A 17,298-nucleotide genomic window follows, 5' to 3' on the forward strand; every position below is an offset into this window, starting at 1 on the left:
TCCCCCCCTACCTGTTACACTTATGATGGTAAATGTGAGCACTCCAAAACCCACCACAAACTCACTGTACCCACATCTAGGTGCCCCCTTCACCCGTAAGGGCTATGGTAGCGGTGTACAGTTGTGGGTAGTGAGTTTCGGGGAGGTTGGGGGGGCTCAGCACACAAGGTAAGGGAGCTATGTACCTGGGAGCAATTTATGAAGTCCACTGCAGTGCCCCCTAGGGTGCCCGGTTAGTGTCCTGGCATGTGAGGGGAACCAGTGCACTACGAATGCTGGCTCCTCCCACGACCAAAGGGCTTGCATTTGGTCGTTTCTGAGATGGGCGTCCTTGGTTTCCATTATCACCGAAAATCAGAAACGACCAAGTCTAGAGACGACCATCTCTAAGGATGACCTAAATTTCAAGATTTGGGCGTCCCCGACCATATTATCGAAACGAAAGATGGACGTCCATCTTGTTTCAATAATATGGATTTCCCCGCCCCTCCATCGGGACGTTTTGCGAGGACATCCTTTCGATTATGCCCCTCTTTGTTTATATAAGATGGGTTTTTTGTTTGTTTGTTTGTTTCTGTGGTGATTGTACAGCTGTGGGAGATCTCTAGTCCTGGGCCTGCTTTTAAATAGGAGAAGATACTTTGAAAAATAACATAAAACCCTGCAAAAAGATATTCAAAACCTATGTAGCAAATTTACCAAACCATAACAACCTTAACTCACCTATGAAAAGACAGACATAGTACTATAAATTTTACAATCTAAAGTGACAATTCTATAAATCTGGTGCAATGCCATGTGCCTAGTGCCAATTCCATAAGGGCTTCTTGGTACCAAGATTCCATTCTAGAATACTAATGTAAGTTGACTCTGATGCACCTCAAGTTAGACACCAACAGTTATACCAAGTCAATGGCAGTTGTAACCGTTGGCAACTAATTGTGCCCTGAAGTATTCTATAAGTTACATGAGCATTCCAGAGACCCGCCCATGACCCGCCCTTACTCTGTCCATGTTTATAACAGCACCCAGCTCTTCTAAACCAAGAGTCAATCCTTAACAAAAAAAATTCCACCAAACAGGGGGTCTGAGGGCATATGCCAAAAACGAGAACCACTAAAAAGACAAAATATAATTCATAATTTAATTTATAGAGGGGTGCATAGAGAGTTCAGCGTAGGCTGTGTTAACAACCGAGCCAATCTTACCGCAAATGTGGCTCTCTACCAGGCTCTATACATCATATTATACTCTCTTTCACGTGTTTCCCCAATTTTCTATGTGAATACACCTCTGCAAACCTAAGTGAAAAATAATAAGAAGAGAATTTTGCAATACCCACTTTTGGCATATGTCCACGTAAGTCCTATAAGGAGACCACTCCTCAGAATACAAAAACTCAAACGGCTTAACTTTTGAACCTTGGGTAGTAATAAATACAACTATCTTGCAAATGCACTGAATAAATTAAATAGTCAGGACCAGACTTATCTGACTGTAAAATTCTTTCAAAATTCTTAAGTAGTACGTCCTGAAATAAATCACGTCCCAGCTCTTGGCATTTGGACACAGGAATGGGGCTCTTCTATAACTCTACATGCAATTTTTTGGAACACCCCTGCCCTGCCCATAGCCACACCCCTTATGAGTTGTTTAATAGGGGTTTAGGCGCATGGGATTACAGAATAGTGCCTAAGAAGATGTGCATGCAAATTCTTAATAATGCCAATTAATTACAATAATTGATTGTTAACATCGATTTACTGCAGTTAGTCGGTTCCTAAGCCAATTAATTTGCATGTGCATCTTCCATCGGCACTCAAATTTAGGCACCATATATAGAAGAGTCCGGGGGTAGGCAATGTTGGTGTGTATGTTACAGACACTTACGCAATTAATTGCTAATTAGTGGTACCAATCACACACATAAGTGCTATCATTCTAAAAGTCACGTGCACAATTGGTGTCTATCTTTAGGTGTCAATTTATAGAATTCTCTTCACATTTGTACCTGAGGCAATGAAGGGTTAACTGATTGCCCAAGATTACAAGGAACAGCAGTGGGATTTGAACTGGGCTGCTCCTTGTGATCTCCTGCAAATCCAGTCAAATACAGGCAAAACATACGTGTGATGAATATTCACTGTGGGTCTCCCTAGTTGATACTTGGTTAAGAATCCTAAGGACTAACTTCTACAGCAAGAGTTTCAGTACTCATAATGAAAGAAAATTCCTGCAAATGTTCATCATATCAGAAAATATTCTAAAATAGAGTTCCACTGTATTCACCCAGGAGCTGACAGACATTAATAACTTGTAGAACTAATGGATTTTCAGCCATCCCTTAAGAAATCTGATAATTAGACCATCAAGAAGAGAAATGTAAATGTCAGGGCATGGTATATGTGAACAATGGGGAAACAAAATCATAGGCTGAAATGAAATTCTGACCTCGGAAAGCAAGTGAGTCTAAGTCTGAGCTTCGCAGACAATGATCAGAGGTGACACTATGGGGACCACTCAAGACAAAAATAATTGGATCAATATTCAAAGCAAGCTGTGCGTTCACCAGCAGGCGGAGAGTGTATAATTTGCTTCTCCATAGAATTTTAGAAGTTATATGGATAATTTTGTGCTACTTAAATCAATAAACAGGCAGATTTTTGTATAATTAGGGGCTAGATTAGGGGACGGGCAAAGGGGCGCCAGAATGTATCAGTTTAGTGGCAACATTTGGCCGCTGAATGAATAAATTATTTATTCAGTTCAAGCCTGGATGCCAAGCCTAATCTAAAAGAATATTACTGGCACACTCACCGCTGAATACACATATTAATTTAATAAATAGAAATAAAACAAAACAAGAAACTAAGGGGTTGATATTCAAAGCGATTTAAATGGACAGAAGAGGCTCCTGGCTGTAAGTCACTTGTCCGGGGCTAACTAGACAAATTCAGCTGAACTTAACTGGGAAGCGCTGCTCAATATGTCTAGTTAACACAACGGGTGTTAAGTGTTTAGAGACACCCATTATGTATGAGGAGCTAAAATGAGTGTGATGTGAGTGGGGATGTGTATTGTTACTATTATATTTATGAGATAGGCAGTGGTGTGCTGGAGCAGGCTCTCACAGGCTCTCGAGAGCCGTTTGTTAAGTTTTTAAGAATTTTGGGAGCCGGTTCTCCATGGCTACTTTAACAAATGTACTTTTACTTTGCTGGCGAGAGAGAGCCCCCTGTTAACAATTTACCAGCACACCTCAGCAAGCTTCCATTAGGTTGATTGTTTAAGGGCGTGGTTTATAGTTTGATTAAAGAGTTTCATAATATTTGTTTGTTATATTTTTGTATAACTATTCTTGAAGGGATTTTTAGTTAGCACCTAAGCCAAAACCAGCTATTTTCTGGGCAGTCCGGGGGCTGAGCTGGTGATATCCAGCACTTAACTGTACAAGATAACTACATTGTAGCTCAAGGTGAGTTACGTTCAGGTACACTAGGGACCCCTTTTACCAAGCTGTGGCAAAAGGGGGCCTGCGCTGGTGTCTCCGAGGCCCCCTTTTACTGCAGCGGGTAAAAGGTAGGTCTTGCTTTTCTGCAAGAAATGGCCACGCAGCAAGTAAAGCACTTGCCGCGTGGCCATTTGGGGGGGGGAGCCCTTACCGCCACCTATTGAGGTGGCGGTAAGGGCTCCAACGCTAACCCGACTATAACCGGGTAGTATGCAGCACTGCCTGATTACCGCCGGGTACACACCGGCGCTACAAAAATAAATATATGGGCATGGGTGTGTCAGAGGTGTTCACTAAACATGCACACAGTATTTTAAAATGTTAATTTTAAAAAATTGAAAGAACTTTTAAAGACCCATTTTTTTCAACTAGCCTTTGGACATACTACTGTTAGTATTTATTTTATTTACGACATTTATATCCCACCAACGTGCAACCACACAACTCCAATCAGCAAAACAAAAATTGGTGCACACCCATTTGGGGCCTGAGACCTTACCACCACCCACTGATTGGTAAGGTTTCACGCGTTAACTGTGGATAATCGTTAGTGTGTATACTGCCGATTACTTGCCTGTTAGCGCCACACAGTAACATAGTAGATGACAGCAGATAAAGACCTGAACAGTCTATCCAATCTGCCCAACTGTCACGTTCGTGACCGTTTCCTTGTCTGTGCTCACCTCGCCCCCTGGTGGCCAGAACCGGTGGCTGCTATGAACTGTCACCCGTTCCAGACTTCAACCCAGTCCAGTCTGGATCTTCCGGGCTGCCAGACTTGCTTCTCTTGTTTGTGCCTGAACAGCACCCGTAGCTGCCTTGTGATTCCTGCAGCTGAACTTCAGCAGCTGATGGGCTTTATTAATCACCTGGAAACTTCTGTGTTGGCCTTTGCATCATCTAAGGTCCCTGGTTTGTGGGTGCTTTGTTGCACTTCTGCCTAGTCTGGTTTCTTGTATAGTTCCTTGTCTGATTCTAGTTAGCATGTGTGTAGTTTAGCTTAGGTTTATTGCTTTTTCTTAGTCTTGTTTCTGGTTAGTATTCTTGGTCTAGTTTCTGTTTGTCTGTGTCTCTTGCTTAGTGGCTGCTCTGCAGCTTTCAGTCCTGTCTCTTGTCTGTCAGTATTTGTACCCTGTTTCAGTGGCTTCTTGACAGCTTTCAGTTCCTGTCCTTTAGCTTGTTCCATTTCCTGCTTTGTGTAGTATTGTCTGTCTGTGAGTCCTAGCCCAGCTTCCTGCCTTGCTGTCCATGTATATTCCTTTCCCCTCTGACCCTCAATCTCTGTTCAGCCTAGTTGGTATCCAGTTCCTGCCCTGTCCGGTAAGTCTTGCCAGCCACCTGCACCCAGGGGCTCAACTCCTGAGGAACGGCGGTCAAGTGCAGGTGAAGTCTAGCTGTTTCTGTCAGAGTTCTGCCTTGTCTCTGGTGTGGGGTGGTTTTGCCTGCCACTGCTGCTCCACGGCAGTGGCCTGAGGGCTCACGAACCTAGTTTCTGCCTTGAAAACGTGACACCAACAAGATAAACTCATTGTATGAGCTATTTTATATGTACATCTGACCTTGATTTGTCCTTGCCATTTTCAGGGCACAGACCATAGAAGTCTGCCCAGCACTAGCTTTGTTTTCCAATTACCAGTGTTGCCAACAATCTCCGTTAAGCTTCTGTGGATCCATTCTTTCTGAACAAGATTCCTTTGTGTTTATCCCACGCTTTTAAAAATTCCGTTACCATTTTCAAAATAGAAATTATTTTCTGCCGTGTGTTTTGGACGCACGTCAAAATTAGAAGTACCGCCTGAGGCATGCGGTAGCTGGGCAGTAGTTCTAATTTGATGCACATTGTACATGCATAGGTGCCTACGCACCTTAGTAATAGGGTCCCTAAATAAACTAATATAGAATTCAGTGGATTCATGCCTAACTTACACGCAGACATTTACACCAGGTTTCAGTTGGTGTAAATCCTCACGTCTAAAAGTTGGGCCCGGATCCCAGTGCTAAGCGCTAGTCTATATACGGCACCTATTTTTCAATGCTCAAATTTGCACACCGTATGGTTAACTATAAGCAGGTATTTTCCCAAGCTTTTAGCTACGCCCCTGGACAACCTTCAGATACTCTTCTATTTAATCAGTTAAAATGTAACTGGATAAAGAATTGTTTGGTCAAAATATAACCTGAGAACAGTCCTATTTTTTTTAATTGAAGATTTATGCACTTAACTCCCCAAATTAACTTGATAAATCTTCTGAATCTTGACCTGTCTGTGTTCATGCCTGAGATCCTTCTTGCTGGTGTCCATAATATCACATGCACATATCCCTCTCACATGCCACCATAACCCAGTAGGTCACCATTAGCCTATTCACATCAGGCGGTATTTCTAAGTATTTCATGTGTCATAGCATACTTCCCATTGCTTCTCTGCTGCTTCTTCCTGGTAACATTCTTAAAGGAAACTGTTGCTTTTCTAGTGGGTGCCGAAAGAAAAATGAGATCTTTGGTGATTCAGAGAACATAGAACGAGTAACACATAAATGTCCTGGCTGCAGGAGCTGAAACACAGTGAGAGAAACTGTCACTACCACACAGAAAAGGAAGCAAAGAAATGAGGCAGAGATTTACTGAATTCAAAGTGGGATCTGCTGGGGTTTTTTTTTTCCTCTGTGAAATACTTCAACATGCATCTAAGATATGCCTAAAAAGAACTGCTGCTCCCTTGGGTGTTCTCTTAAGTTCGACAGTTCTTGTGATACAGAATTTTTTTAAAATTATGTAGGTTTTTAATCTTTTCCTAAATGCAATGCTGTTCTCAGCTGGTAAACAAATGTGGTCATACAGGCATATTTTTTGGACAATAACCAGGGACCCAGAACCCACTGGTTAGCAGGAACAAATCTCTTCAGCAAACAAACCAAACCACAGAGGCAAATGCCAACAGAAAATGCAGAGCTGTGAAGAAGTTGGATATAACACACAATCCAGAACAGTACAGTAAATTGACATGGATTTCTATTATCCTGTGTTATGACCAGTGGCGTACCAAGGGGGGGACAGTGCGCCCTGGGTGCACGCTACTGGGGGGGGGTGCCGCGTGCCTGTTGGCCGAGTCCGTTCATTCCCTCCCTGCTGCTCCCTCTGCGCGAAACAGGTTACTTCCTGTTCCGGGGCAGAGGGAGCAGCAGGGAGGGAACGAGCGGACTCGGCCAACAGGCGAGCGGCACTCCCCCCCCAGCAGGTAAAAATGCACCTGGGGGGGGAGGGTGTAATTTCGCTGGTGGGGGGTAATTTCGCCGGAGAGGGGGCCGCGCTGCACCTGGGGGGGGGGGGGGCGCATTGGCGATCCACCCTGGGAGTCAGGCAGCCTAGGAACACCACTGGTTATGACCACTGTTCCCTCTAAGCTGAGCAGGAGTCCTCCAACTGCATTGCTACCAGTGGGGGGGGGGGGGGGGGGGGGGGTGCTTCAATATTGTGCTTTCAGTTGCTAAGGATAAGCAGGTTCCCTGGAGTCCTGCACAGCTTGCCTGTCCCTTACTATTGAAAATGTGATAGTGAAACAGCTCCCCCCACTGGCAGGACTCTAGGTGGAGGACTCCCGCTCAGTTTACAAGGAGCAGTGGTTATGACACTATTCATTACCAAGTGGATTATAATTGGATCACTACATCTGTCAGACTAATTTGATCCCTGGAAATAAGTTTTTCAGGCAACAGGATGCCTACTTGTGCTCCTGATGCAGGTGTTAGCCGAAACATGAAGGCACTGGGCTTCCCTGAATAAAAGCAATCTTTACTATATTGCTCTGGATTGTGTATTATATCCAACTTCTTCACCTCTCCACAAACCTCTTCCGGCCAGCCATAAGCTTTCTTTGGAGAGTGATTACTGATTTCTTTCTGGCTGTTGTGATGATGTGAGTGAGCATCACCCAAAGAAGGTGCTTTGACTGGTTTAAGAGACTTGATCCTATTAACCAACAGGTTCTGGGTTCCTGAGCCATTGCAATTACATAAGCAAGCTTTGTCCAAAAGAATTACTTTTTTTTTTGTTTGTTTCTGTACTACCTCTTATATATTCATTCTTTCAACTAAATTTTATGACTAATGAATGCTTTCAAAAACACTCTTTGCGTACACTGGGACTAATAAAGATACACTGCTCCAGCTCTAGGATTGTTTTATTCTTCCAAAATCTAGTTTACATATAAATGTCCCTTTCATAAACAGTTCGTATTTGTTAGGTGGCCATTTGGCACCTGGGCTAATCAGTTTTCCCATAGAAGCTCTTCATGATGCTTGGAATGCCCTCCCGCGGGAGGTGGTGGAAATGAAAACGGTAACAGAATTCAAACACGCGTGGGATAAACATAAAGGAATCCTGTTCAGAAGGAATGGATCCTAAGGAGCTTAGCTGAGAGTGGGTGGCAGAGCTGGTGGTTGGGAGGCGGGGCTAGTGCTGGGCAGACTTATATGGTCTGTGCCAGAGCCGGTGGTGGGAGGCGGGACTGGTGGTTGGGAGGCGGGGATAGTGCTGGGCAGACTTATACGGTCTGTGCCAGAGCCGGTGGTGGGAGGGGGACTGGTGGTTGGGAGGCGGGGATAGTGCTGGGCAGACTTACACGGTCTGTGCCCTGAAAAGGACAGGTACAAATCAAGGTAAGGTATACACAAAAAGTAGCACATATGAGTTTATCTTGTTGGGCAGACTGGATGGACCAAGCAGGTCTTTTTCTGCCGTCATTTACTATGTTACTATGAAGCCTTTCCCCCATTCTCTGTCTATGGGATGAATGAGATCCTTACTGCGTCTTTCAGATCTGTGGCATTCACCTTGTTAAAAAGTCATTAAACCATAACATCATGTCTCTCTTAATAAGTATATTCATTTCAAATGGCAAAAGACAGCGCTATAAAATCTCTTTTAGGCAGTGACATCTCTAGCCCTTTAAAACAGACAGGAGCCTTTCCTGCAGGAGCAGCGGTGACTGTAATAACTGTAATTAGATAATTTATGGAAGGTAACCGAAAAGGTCACTCTCTTGTAAAGTTTAGGGCATGAGAAAAAATTGTCCAACAGCCTTACATGCCACTGCTACTAATATTTATAGTCAGGTTCTAGACAGAAAAAAAAATGTTTTGATATTAAAAAGAAAAGAAAAGAAACGGCATTCAGTAATTGGTCTTTTCTCCACCCCCACATCTGAACATCTTCTGCATTCTTTAGTGATCATCTCTTTTTCCGCAGGGGTCTGTGCTGGGACCGCTGTTTTTTAAAACTTATTTATAAATGATCTAGAGATGGGAATAACTAGTGAGGTAATCAAATTTGCTGATGACACAAAGTTATTCAAAGTTGTTTAAATCGCAAGAGGATTGAGAGAGATTGCAACAGGACCTTACCGAACTGGGTTACCATGGGAGTCCTTATGGCCACCTCACTGGGTGACCGTAAGTGCTCCCCTCCACATGGCCATGCAGCAAGAGTAATCTTATCGCATGGCTATTTTTTAAAAGGGGCTTTTTACCCGCTGTGGTTAAAAAAGGGCCCTGGCACATGGTAAAAATTGCCCCCACCACTATCGCGGGGCCCTTTCCCCACAGCTTGGCAAAAGGACCCCTTAAAATATTGTGTACATTTCTGGAGATAACACCTTCAAAAAGATATAAACAGGATGGAGTTGTCCAGAGGGCGGCTACTAAAATGGTCAGTGGTCTTCGTCATAAAGCATATGGGGACAGACTTAAAGATCTCTCAATATGCATACTTCGGAAGAATGGCAGGGGAAGGGAGATATGATAGAGACATTTAAGTACCTATGCAGCATAAATGCACAGGAGAAGAGTCTCTTTCAATTGAAAGGAAACTCTGGAACGGGCATAGGATGGAGGTGAAAGGGGATAGACTCAGAAGCAACTCCAGGAAATACTGCTTCATGGAAAAGGTGGTGAATTCATGGAACAGCATCCCGGCGGAAGTGGTGGAGGTGAAAAATGTATCTGAATTCAAGAGAGCCTGGGACAAGTACATAGGATTTCTAAGGGAGTGTAGGGAGAGTAGATGGCATGGGTGGGCAAACTGGATAGGCCATATGGTCTTTATCTGCCTACATTTTTCTCTGTTTCTATATTTCTTCTGGGCTCTGTCTGTTTTGTCAACTGAGAAAGCACCACTATATTGAAAGAGTCTATGATGGCACAGTATCAACTGTTTATTTAAGTGTGCATGTTATTTATCAGGATTTATTTATCACCTTTTGAAAAAATTCACCCACATTGGTGTACAAGAAATATAGCCCAGACACAGGTAATAAACATTTACAACCGCAAAATATTCAAATAACAATGTACATTATGGCATAGAATGCTACTTACAATGTCAACACAATACACATTAAAACATCTTAATAGACAGCAAAGGGGACAAGCAGAGGTGGAATATAAAGACAGATAAGACGAAGTAACAGGCGTTTGGAGAGATGATAAGAGTGACTAGCTCGAGGAAAAATTGCAGTTGCAGTCAGACAAGGTGCTTGATAATGATCTCAGCTGGAATATGTGTGGTAAATAATTCCTGCAGTAGAAAGTGCAGCCACTGTTAGTCCTCGTATGTAGGACTAGCTAGTTAGTTGGTTCTTCCATTAAACGCTTGGGAGACGAGTTAGGCTTTCTCCTGCTTTCTGAAGTACACGATAGTCTTGAATTAGGTGAAGCTTTTCTGAGAGTGTGTTCCAGAGTGTGGTGCTACTCTGGAGAAGACTTGTTGGCAGGTGTCACAAGGTGCGATTTCCTTTGGGGAGGTTGCGGTTAGGGACACTCCTTGGGAGGATTTTAGTGACCTTAGAAGTATGTAGAGGGAGATCCTGTTAAGGGCCCTGAAGGTCAGACATAGAGGGAAATTATCAACGTGGGCTATTGTTAAAATATGCTATTTTACCCCTAACATACTATTTTACTACTGGTCCTATTCTATGTAATGATACCTAATTACTAAGGTTAACAATAAAATAGTACACCTTAACAGTAACTGACATTGATAACATCCCCTCCCCCCTCCTAGAGCTTTAAATTTAGCACTGTATTGTATTTTTAGTTATTTTTGTTACATTTGTACCCTGTGCTTTCCCACTCATGGCAGGCTCAATGTGGCTTACATGGGGCAATGGAAGATTAAGTGACTTGCCCAGAGTCACAAGGAGCTGCCTGTGCCTGAAGTGGGAATTGAACTCAGTTCCTCAGCAACATTCCATGTCGAAGTCGGCCCTTGCAGATCACCAATGTGGCCGCGCAGGCTTCTGCTTCTGTGAGTCTGACGTCCTGCACATACGTGCAGGACGTCAGACTCACAGAAACAGAAGCCTGCGCAGCCTTCTACATGGAATGTTGCTAGTGGAATAGCAACATTCCATGTAGAACCTCCAATAGTAGCAACATTCCATGTAGAATCTCCAATAGTATCTATTTTATTTTTGTTACATTTGTACCCTGCGCTTTCCCACTCATGGCAGGCTCAATGCGGCTTACATGGGGCAATGGAGGGTTAAGTGACTTGCCCAGAGTCACAAGGAGCTGCCTGTGCCTGAAGTGGGACTTGAACTCAGTTCCCCAGGACCAAAGTCCACCACCCTAACCACTAGGCCACTTCTCTACTACTGGTAGCCAGTGAGGATTTTGCATTCTGAATGAATTAGGACTAGTGCAAACCTGGAGAGTGCATTACAGTAATCCAGCCGGGATATTATCATGGCTTGAACCACTATGACAAGACATGCCTTCTCGATGTCCGGAGAGAGACAATGTAATTGCTTGGTTTTGGAGAATCCAGCTGTAGTCCTGGCCTTTATTTTAATGGGGAGTTCATAGCTCCCAAAAGAGATTTTGATGTTGAGTATGTGACTACAGTACTTGTATTAGGGACCCATAGGAGCTCTGTTTTACTTGAGCTCAGAAAACATTCTTGAATTGTTGTTAGACAGGCAATCACTTTATTCAGGGCTGTAGGTAAGTCTGGTTCAATGGGTATGAGTAATTGCATGTCATTCGTGTAGATGTAGAACCAAGTGCTCATTGACCGAATTAGCTCAGCTATTGGCCTGAGGTAGATGTTAAACAAAATAGGCAACAGTATGGATCCCTGTCTCCTCCAGGACCTACAGGCAGTTTCACCCAGTCCCCTGACAGTTAAACAGGAAAGCATAAACTTGCCCTCTCTACACACAAACATATGGGACTCTTTTAACCCGATAACAGAGGAGGACCTTGATAAAATCCTGAGAGGCCTTTGGCTGACCACCTTCTTCCTCAACACTTGCCCATCAAAGATAGTACAGCTGGCAAGCAGGTGCTCCATAAAAAGGACCACAAAAATCATGAACCCTTCTCTTTCTAATGGGCAGGTACGAACACCTTAGCAAGGCCATTGGTGCACCTCTACTAAAAACGAACCTTGATCAGGACAATCTGGAATTTACCAGCCAGTATCAAACAACCCCAGGTCGATATTCAAAGCAATTTAACTAGCCAGAAGCGGCTCCTGGCTGCTGTTTGAGTTAACCAGTCACTTTCAGCAGCACGTAACCCGCTAGTGCCTCTGAAAATAAGTGGTTAGAACCAAATAGAAAATCGGCTAATTTGGGGGCATTCCGGGAGCGAAGTCAGCACTTGGCCAGTTAAGCGCCAATGTTCAGCACTTAACTGGCCAGGTTAACCACGTAAATAGGACCGCATAAAAATCAGTCCTAGCTTCGTGTGGTAACCCATAGCCAGTGAAGAGGGTCTTTTACAATGGCACGTTAGCTTGTTTAGTGTGTGCTAATGATTAGTACGTGCTAAACGCTTGAGGCATCCATAAGAATATATGGACATCTCTAGCATTTAGCGCATGCTTATTTTTCGCGTGCACTAAAAATGCTAGTGCGTCTTTGTAAAATGATCCCTAAGTGCTGAATATTGCACTTAACCGGCTCTGGAAACTTGGAAATTCAATGTTGGTGCCCAGACATGGCCCAGTATTGAATTTCTGGGTTTAATGCTGGCAACAAGACTGATCAGCACTGGCTGGGCCCCCAATTTCTATGAAAACTGCATTGAACTCACTTATTGGCTAGAAGAGAGAAACTGACTGGATCCATGTCAATATGAATTCCGATCAGTTAGCCAAAGACACACGCAAATGTGTTGATGGAAATACACTTTAATGGCATATCTTCATATCTAGGGTCTGGCAGGGTTAGGCTTTATAAACTCATGACCCCCCCCCCCTCGCATCCATGCTCCTCTCTCTCCCATGTCCCAGCCTGGCCCGCCCTCTTCTCCCCCCCTTCGCATCCATGCCCCCCCCCCCCTTCGCATTCATGCATTCCCCCCCCCTTCGCATCCATGCATCCCTTTTTTTTTTTCTTCTTCGTTTTAACTTTACCTCCGTGGCGGTTCGTGCAGCGAAGCGTCAGGGAAGGAGGCGGCGCTCCCGACGTCTAGCTTTCCCTTCGCTGTGTCCCGCCTTGCGGAACACAGCGAAGGGAAGGCTAGACGTCGGGAGCGCCGCCTCCTTCCCTGACGCTTTGCTTCCGGATTTGTTTGGTTTGAGGCGAGGGCGGGGCAGAGACGGCTGGCTGGCTTGAAGGCTTCACACCACGAATCCACGAACCCTTCAGCCTGGGAGTGACGTCAGATGGCTTCATGGCTTCAAGGCTTCAAGGCTTCACAGAACGTTGTCCTCAGAACGTTGAGGGTGCGTTTTATTATATTAGATGATGTAACACTTCCTACCATATGTAATGTTTATATTGTTGGGCAGACCGGATGGACCATACAGGTCGTTATCTGCCACCATATACTATGTTACTATATATATATATATATAGTGGCTTTTCCTACCATCTCTATGCTGATGACTCCCAAATCTACCTTTCTACCCCTGATATCTCACCTTGCATCCAAACCAAAGTTTCAGCGTGCTTGTCTGACATTGCTGTCTGGATGTCTCAACACCACCTGAAATTAAATATGACCAAAACTGAGCTTCTCATTTTCCCCCCCAAATCCACCTCCCCACTCCCCCCGTTTTCTATTTCTGTTGATGGCTCTCTCATTCTCCCTGTCTCCTCAGCTCGAAACCTTGGGGTCATCTTTGACTCTTCTCTCTCCTTCTCTGCTCATATCCAGCAGATTGCCAAGACCTGTCGTTTCTTTCTTTACAACATCCGTAAAATCCGCCCCTTTCTTTCCGAGCACTCTACCAAAATCCTCATCCACACCCTTGTCACCTCTCGTTTAGACTACTGCAATCTGCTTCTTGCTGGCCTCCCACTTAGTCACCTCTCCCTTCTCCAGTCGGTTCAAAACTGTGCTGCCCGTCTCGTCTTCCGCCAGGGTCGCTTTACTCATACTACCCCTCTCCTCAAGACCCTTCACTGGCTCTCTATCCGTTTTCGCATCCTGTTCAAACTTCTTCTACTAACCTATAAATGTACTCACTCTGCTGCTCCCCAGTATCTCTCCACACTCGTCCTTCCCTACACCCCTTCCCGTGCACTCCGCTCCATGGATAAATCCTTCTTATCTGTTCCCTTCTCCACTACTGCCAACTCCAGACTTCGCGCCTTCTGTCTCGCTGCACCCTACGCCTGGAATAAACTTCCTGAGCCCCTACGTCTTGCCCCATCCTTGGCCACCTTTAAATCTAGACTGAAAGCCCACCTCTTTAACATTGCTTTTGACTCGTAACCACTTGTAACCACTCGCCTCCACCTACCCTCCTCTCTTCCTTCCTGCTCACATTAATTGATTTGATTTGCTTACTTTATTTATTTTTTGTCTATTAGATTGTAAGCTCTTTGAGCAGGGACTGTCTTTCTTCTATGTTTGTGCAGCACTGCGTACGCCTTGTAGAGCTATAGAAATGCTAAATAGTAGTAGTAGCACCCTACCCTACCATCTACCTCTCAGTCCAGTAGCATAGCTTCCTTACCCTCTTCCCAGCCAAGGCACTTCTCAGGGAAAAAGTGGCATAAAGGCATGGAGGCAGCATCAGTCTGTGTCACCTGATGACTCTGCTGGTCCTGCACTGGATGAGAGGTGGATGGGGGGGGGGGGGGGGAGGGTGCTGTTGGATCAGAGGGGGGCACAGGAATTGGGGGAGACCCATTGGCAGAGGTTTGCCCAGGGCCCATAGGTAGTTAAAGCAGCCCTGTGAGTAGAATATCAGAAAATGGAGTAAGATATGTCTTACTATTAAACTGTGATCCCAAAGTTCCCGTCCAAAGCATTAATACGTGGATGTTTGTAAGGATGTTCTGTGTAGCAGCTCACTTTGATAACTCTTGAGAACCTATGTAGAAAGGTAACAAACTCTTTGATCCTTAAAATGGAGCCATGAAACTAACTCACTTATTCGCACACGGAAACATAGATCTGTGTACCCTCATACTGTGCCTTTGGAGTAGCATTACAAATATTTTTCTACGTAGATAAAAGTCAGACCTGTTGAAAACACAGCTTTGCAGTTGTCTGTCTTGAATAGATTGTAAGCTCTGTCAAACAGAGTCTGTATCTTACATATTGCTGAGTACGTCTTGCAGTGCTATAAAAATGATTAGTAGTAGTAGGTAGTCTCAGTGGCGTAGCCACAGGTGGGCCAGGACCCACCCAATTAAGGCTCAGGCCCACCCAACAGTAGCACACGTTTAGCGGCAACTGGTGGGATCTCAAGCTCCGCCAGCTGAAGACTTCCCCCTGATGGTAATGAAAACGCTATTCTCCATGATACTGGCACCTGCGCATGCTCAGTTTTCAGCGCATGCCTGCTGCAGACTGCTAAGGTGGAAAGAAGCGTTTTCCCACCAGCTGAGATTTTTTTTGGTGGTGGGTGAAGGGGAGAACACTTGATGCCCACCCACTTCTTGCCTAGGCCTACCCAAAATCTGTTGTCTGGCTACGCCCCTGTTATTGCTAATACTGACTCTGGTCATCAGAGCTGCCAGAGAGAGGATTTGGTAACCCTTTCATTTGAATATTTTTATCCATGGCCCAGTACCACTGCCAGATCAACCATACCTTAAGGATCTGGAAGGCAACCTGTCGTGACCACACAATTACACAAGGCTTTGGAAAATCCTGCTGCAATTCTGACCAGCAACAAAAGAGTGAAAACAGCACCAGGAGGAAAGTTGCCAACAGGAGGCTATGTTCCTGTACAGCCCTTTTCATTCTCCAGCTGTTGTGGTTTAAACTAGGATTATCTGCACCTTAGTCTCTCTTTTTCCCACAATGAAAAGATTAAAGAAAACTCTTTTGAGTTCGCATGTCAATAAACAGACCTATAAAGACATCACCAGGAAGAGATGCTCCTCCCCTCCCCTCCCAGCACCAGCACTGGATAAGCTGCTAATCTCTCCTACCCCTACCCCCTACCACTCTCCATCTTTAAAAACAAGAGGTCTTTTTCCACTACCTGTTCTTTTCATAAAACAAACTGTATTCCTTGCAACTTGGCCAACCTACTAAAAGGAGGTAAACTGGAGAGGAATTGGCATGAAAGGCCTTGTCACTGGGTAATGCATTTGATATAATGCCTGTCTGTGATACAATCAAAGTGGGTTACATTTATTACATGCAGGTACTTTCTCTGTTCCTAGTGGGTTCACAATTTAAGCTTTTGTACCTAGGGCAGTAGAGGGTGAAATGACTTATCCAGGGTTATAAGGAGCTACAGCAGGAATTGAACCCAGCCAGCCATACCAACCACTAGGCCATTCCTCCACCCTAAATTGAACCTTGTACTGTAGTCCTGTGTCCATGAAACAGGTAAAATGAAGGATAAGCTTGGGGAAGACCACATCCCACATTTGCATCTGAGAAAAGGAACAGAATAGCCCCTGCAAAAGAGTTAGCCCCTTAGCCAAAGTGCCTAGGAGGTAAGGATAACCAGACATTGTTACCCCTCCTAGGAAGGGGGTAAAGGCTTGTTCCCCACCACCCCCCCTCCTACTAGTGGTGCAGCCAATGGGCAAAGATGCCTGGAGCAAAGGAAGGCCGGGGATTAACAGGGAGTGAGTCTGGTGGCTTGGCCTCTTTCCCATTTCCGCTTCTTGTCCAACTGTCCTTGCAACTTTTGTGTGGAGAGAGTGATGAGGCAAGTCCTTGTTGTGACATGGAGAAGGGGTTAGTGATAGAGGTCTATAAAATAATGAGTGGAGTTGAACGGGTAGATGTGAAGCGTCTGTTCACGCTTTCCAAAAATACTAGGACTAGGGGGCATGCGATGAAGCTGCAATGTAGTAAATTTAAAACAAATTGGAGAAAATTTTTCTTCACTCAACATGTAATTAAACTCTGGAATTCGTTGCCAGAGAATGTGGTAAAGGCGGTTAGCTCAGCGGAGTTTTAAAAAGGTTTGGACGGCTTCCTAAAGGAAAAGTCCATAGACTGTTATTAAATGGACTTGGGGAAAATCCAGTATTTCTAGGATAAGCAGTATAAAATGTTTTGTACATTTTTGGGATCTTCCTGGGTATCTGTGACCTGGATTGGCCACTGTTGGAAACAGGATGCTGGGCTCAATGGACCTTTGGTCTTTCCCAGTATGGCAATACTTATGTACTTAAGCACTTACCTAAGCCTTAAACCCAGCCCCAAGTGAGAAGGGCAAAGGACAAGTGTTGCCTGGTTGGCCAAATGGAGGTGCAAAGAAAAAGGTGCAGGCTGGCATCAGACAGTAGGAGAAGAGGGGACAAGCCATCATATTAGTTCACTATCAGATTGTATAGGGAGTGGAGGAGTAGCCTAGTG

This window comes from Microcaecilia unicolor, chromosome 12, assembly GCF_901765095.1.
Source record: "Microcaecilia unicolor chromosome 12, aMicUni1.1, whole genome shotgun sequence".
In the NCBI taxonomy this organism is placed as follows: Eukaryota; Metazoa; Chordata; class Amphibia; order Gymnophiona; family Siphonopidae; genus Microcaecilia; species Microcaecilia unicolor.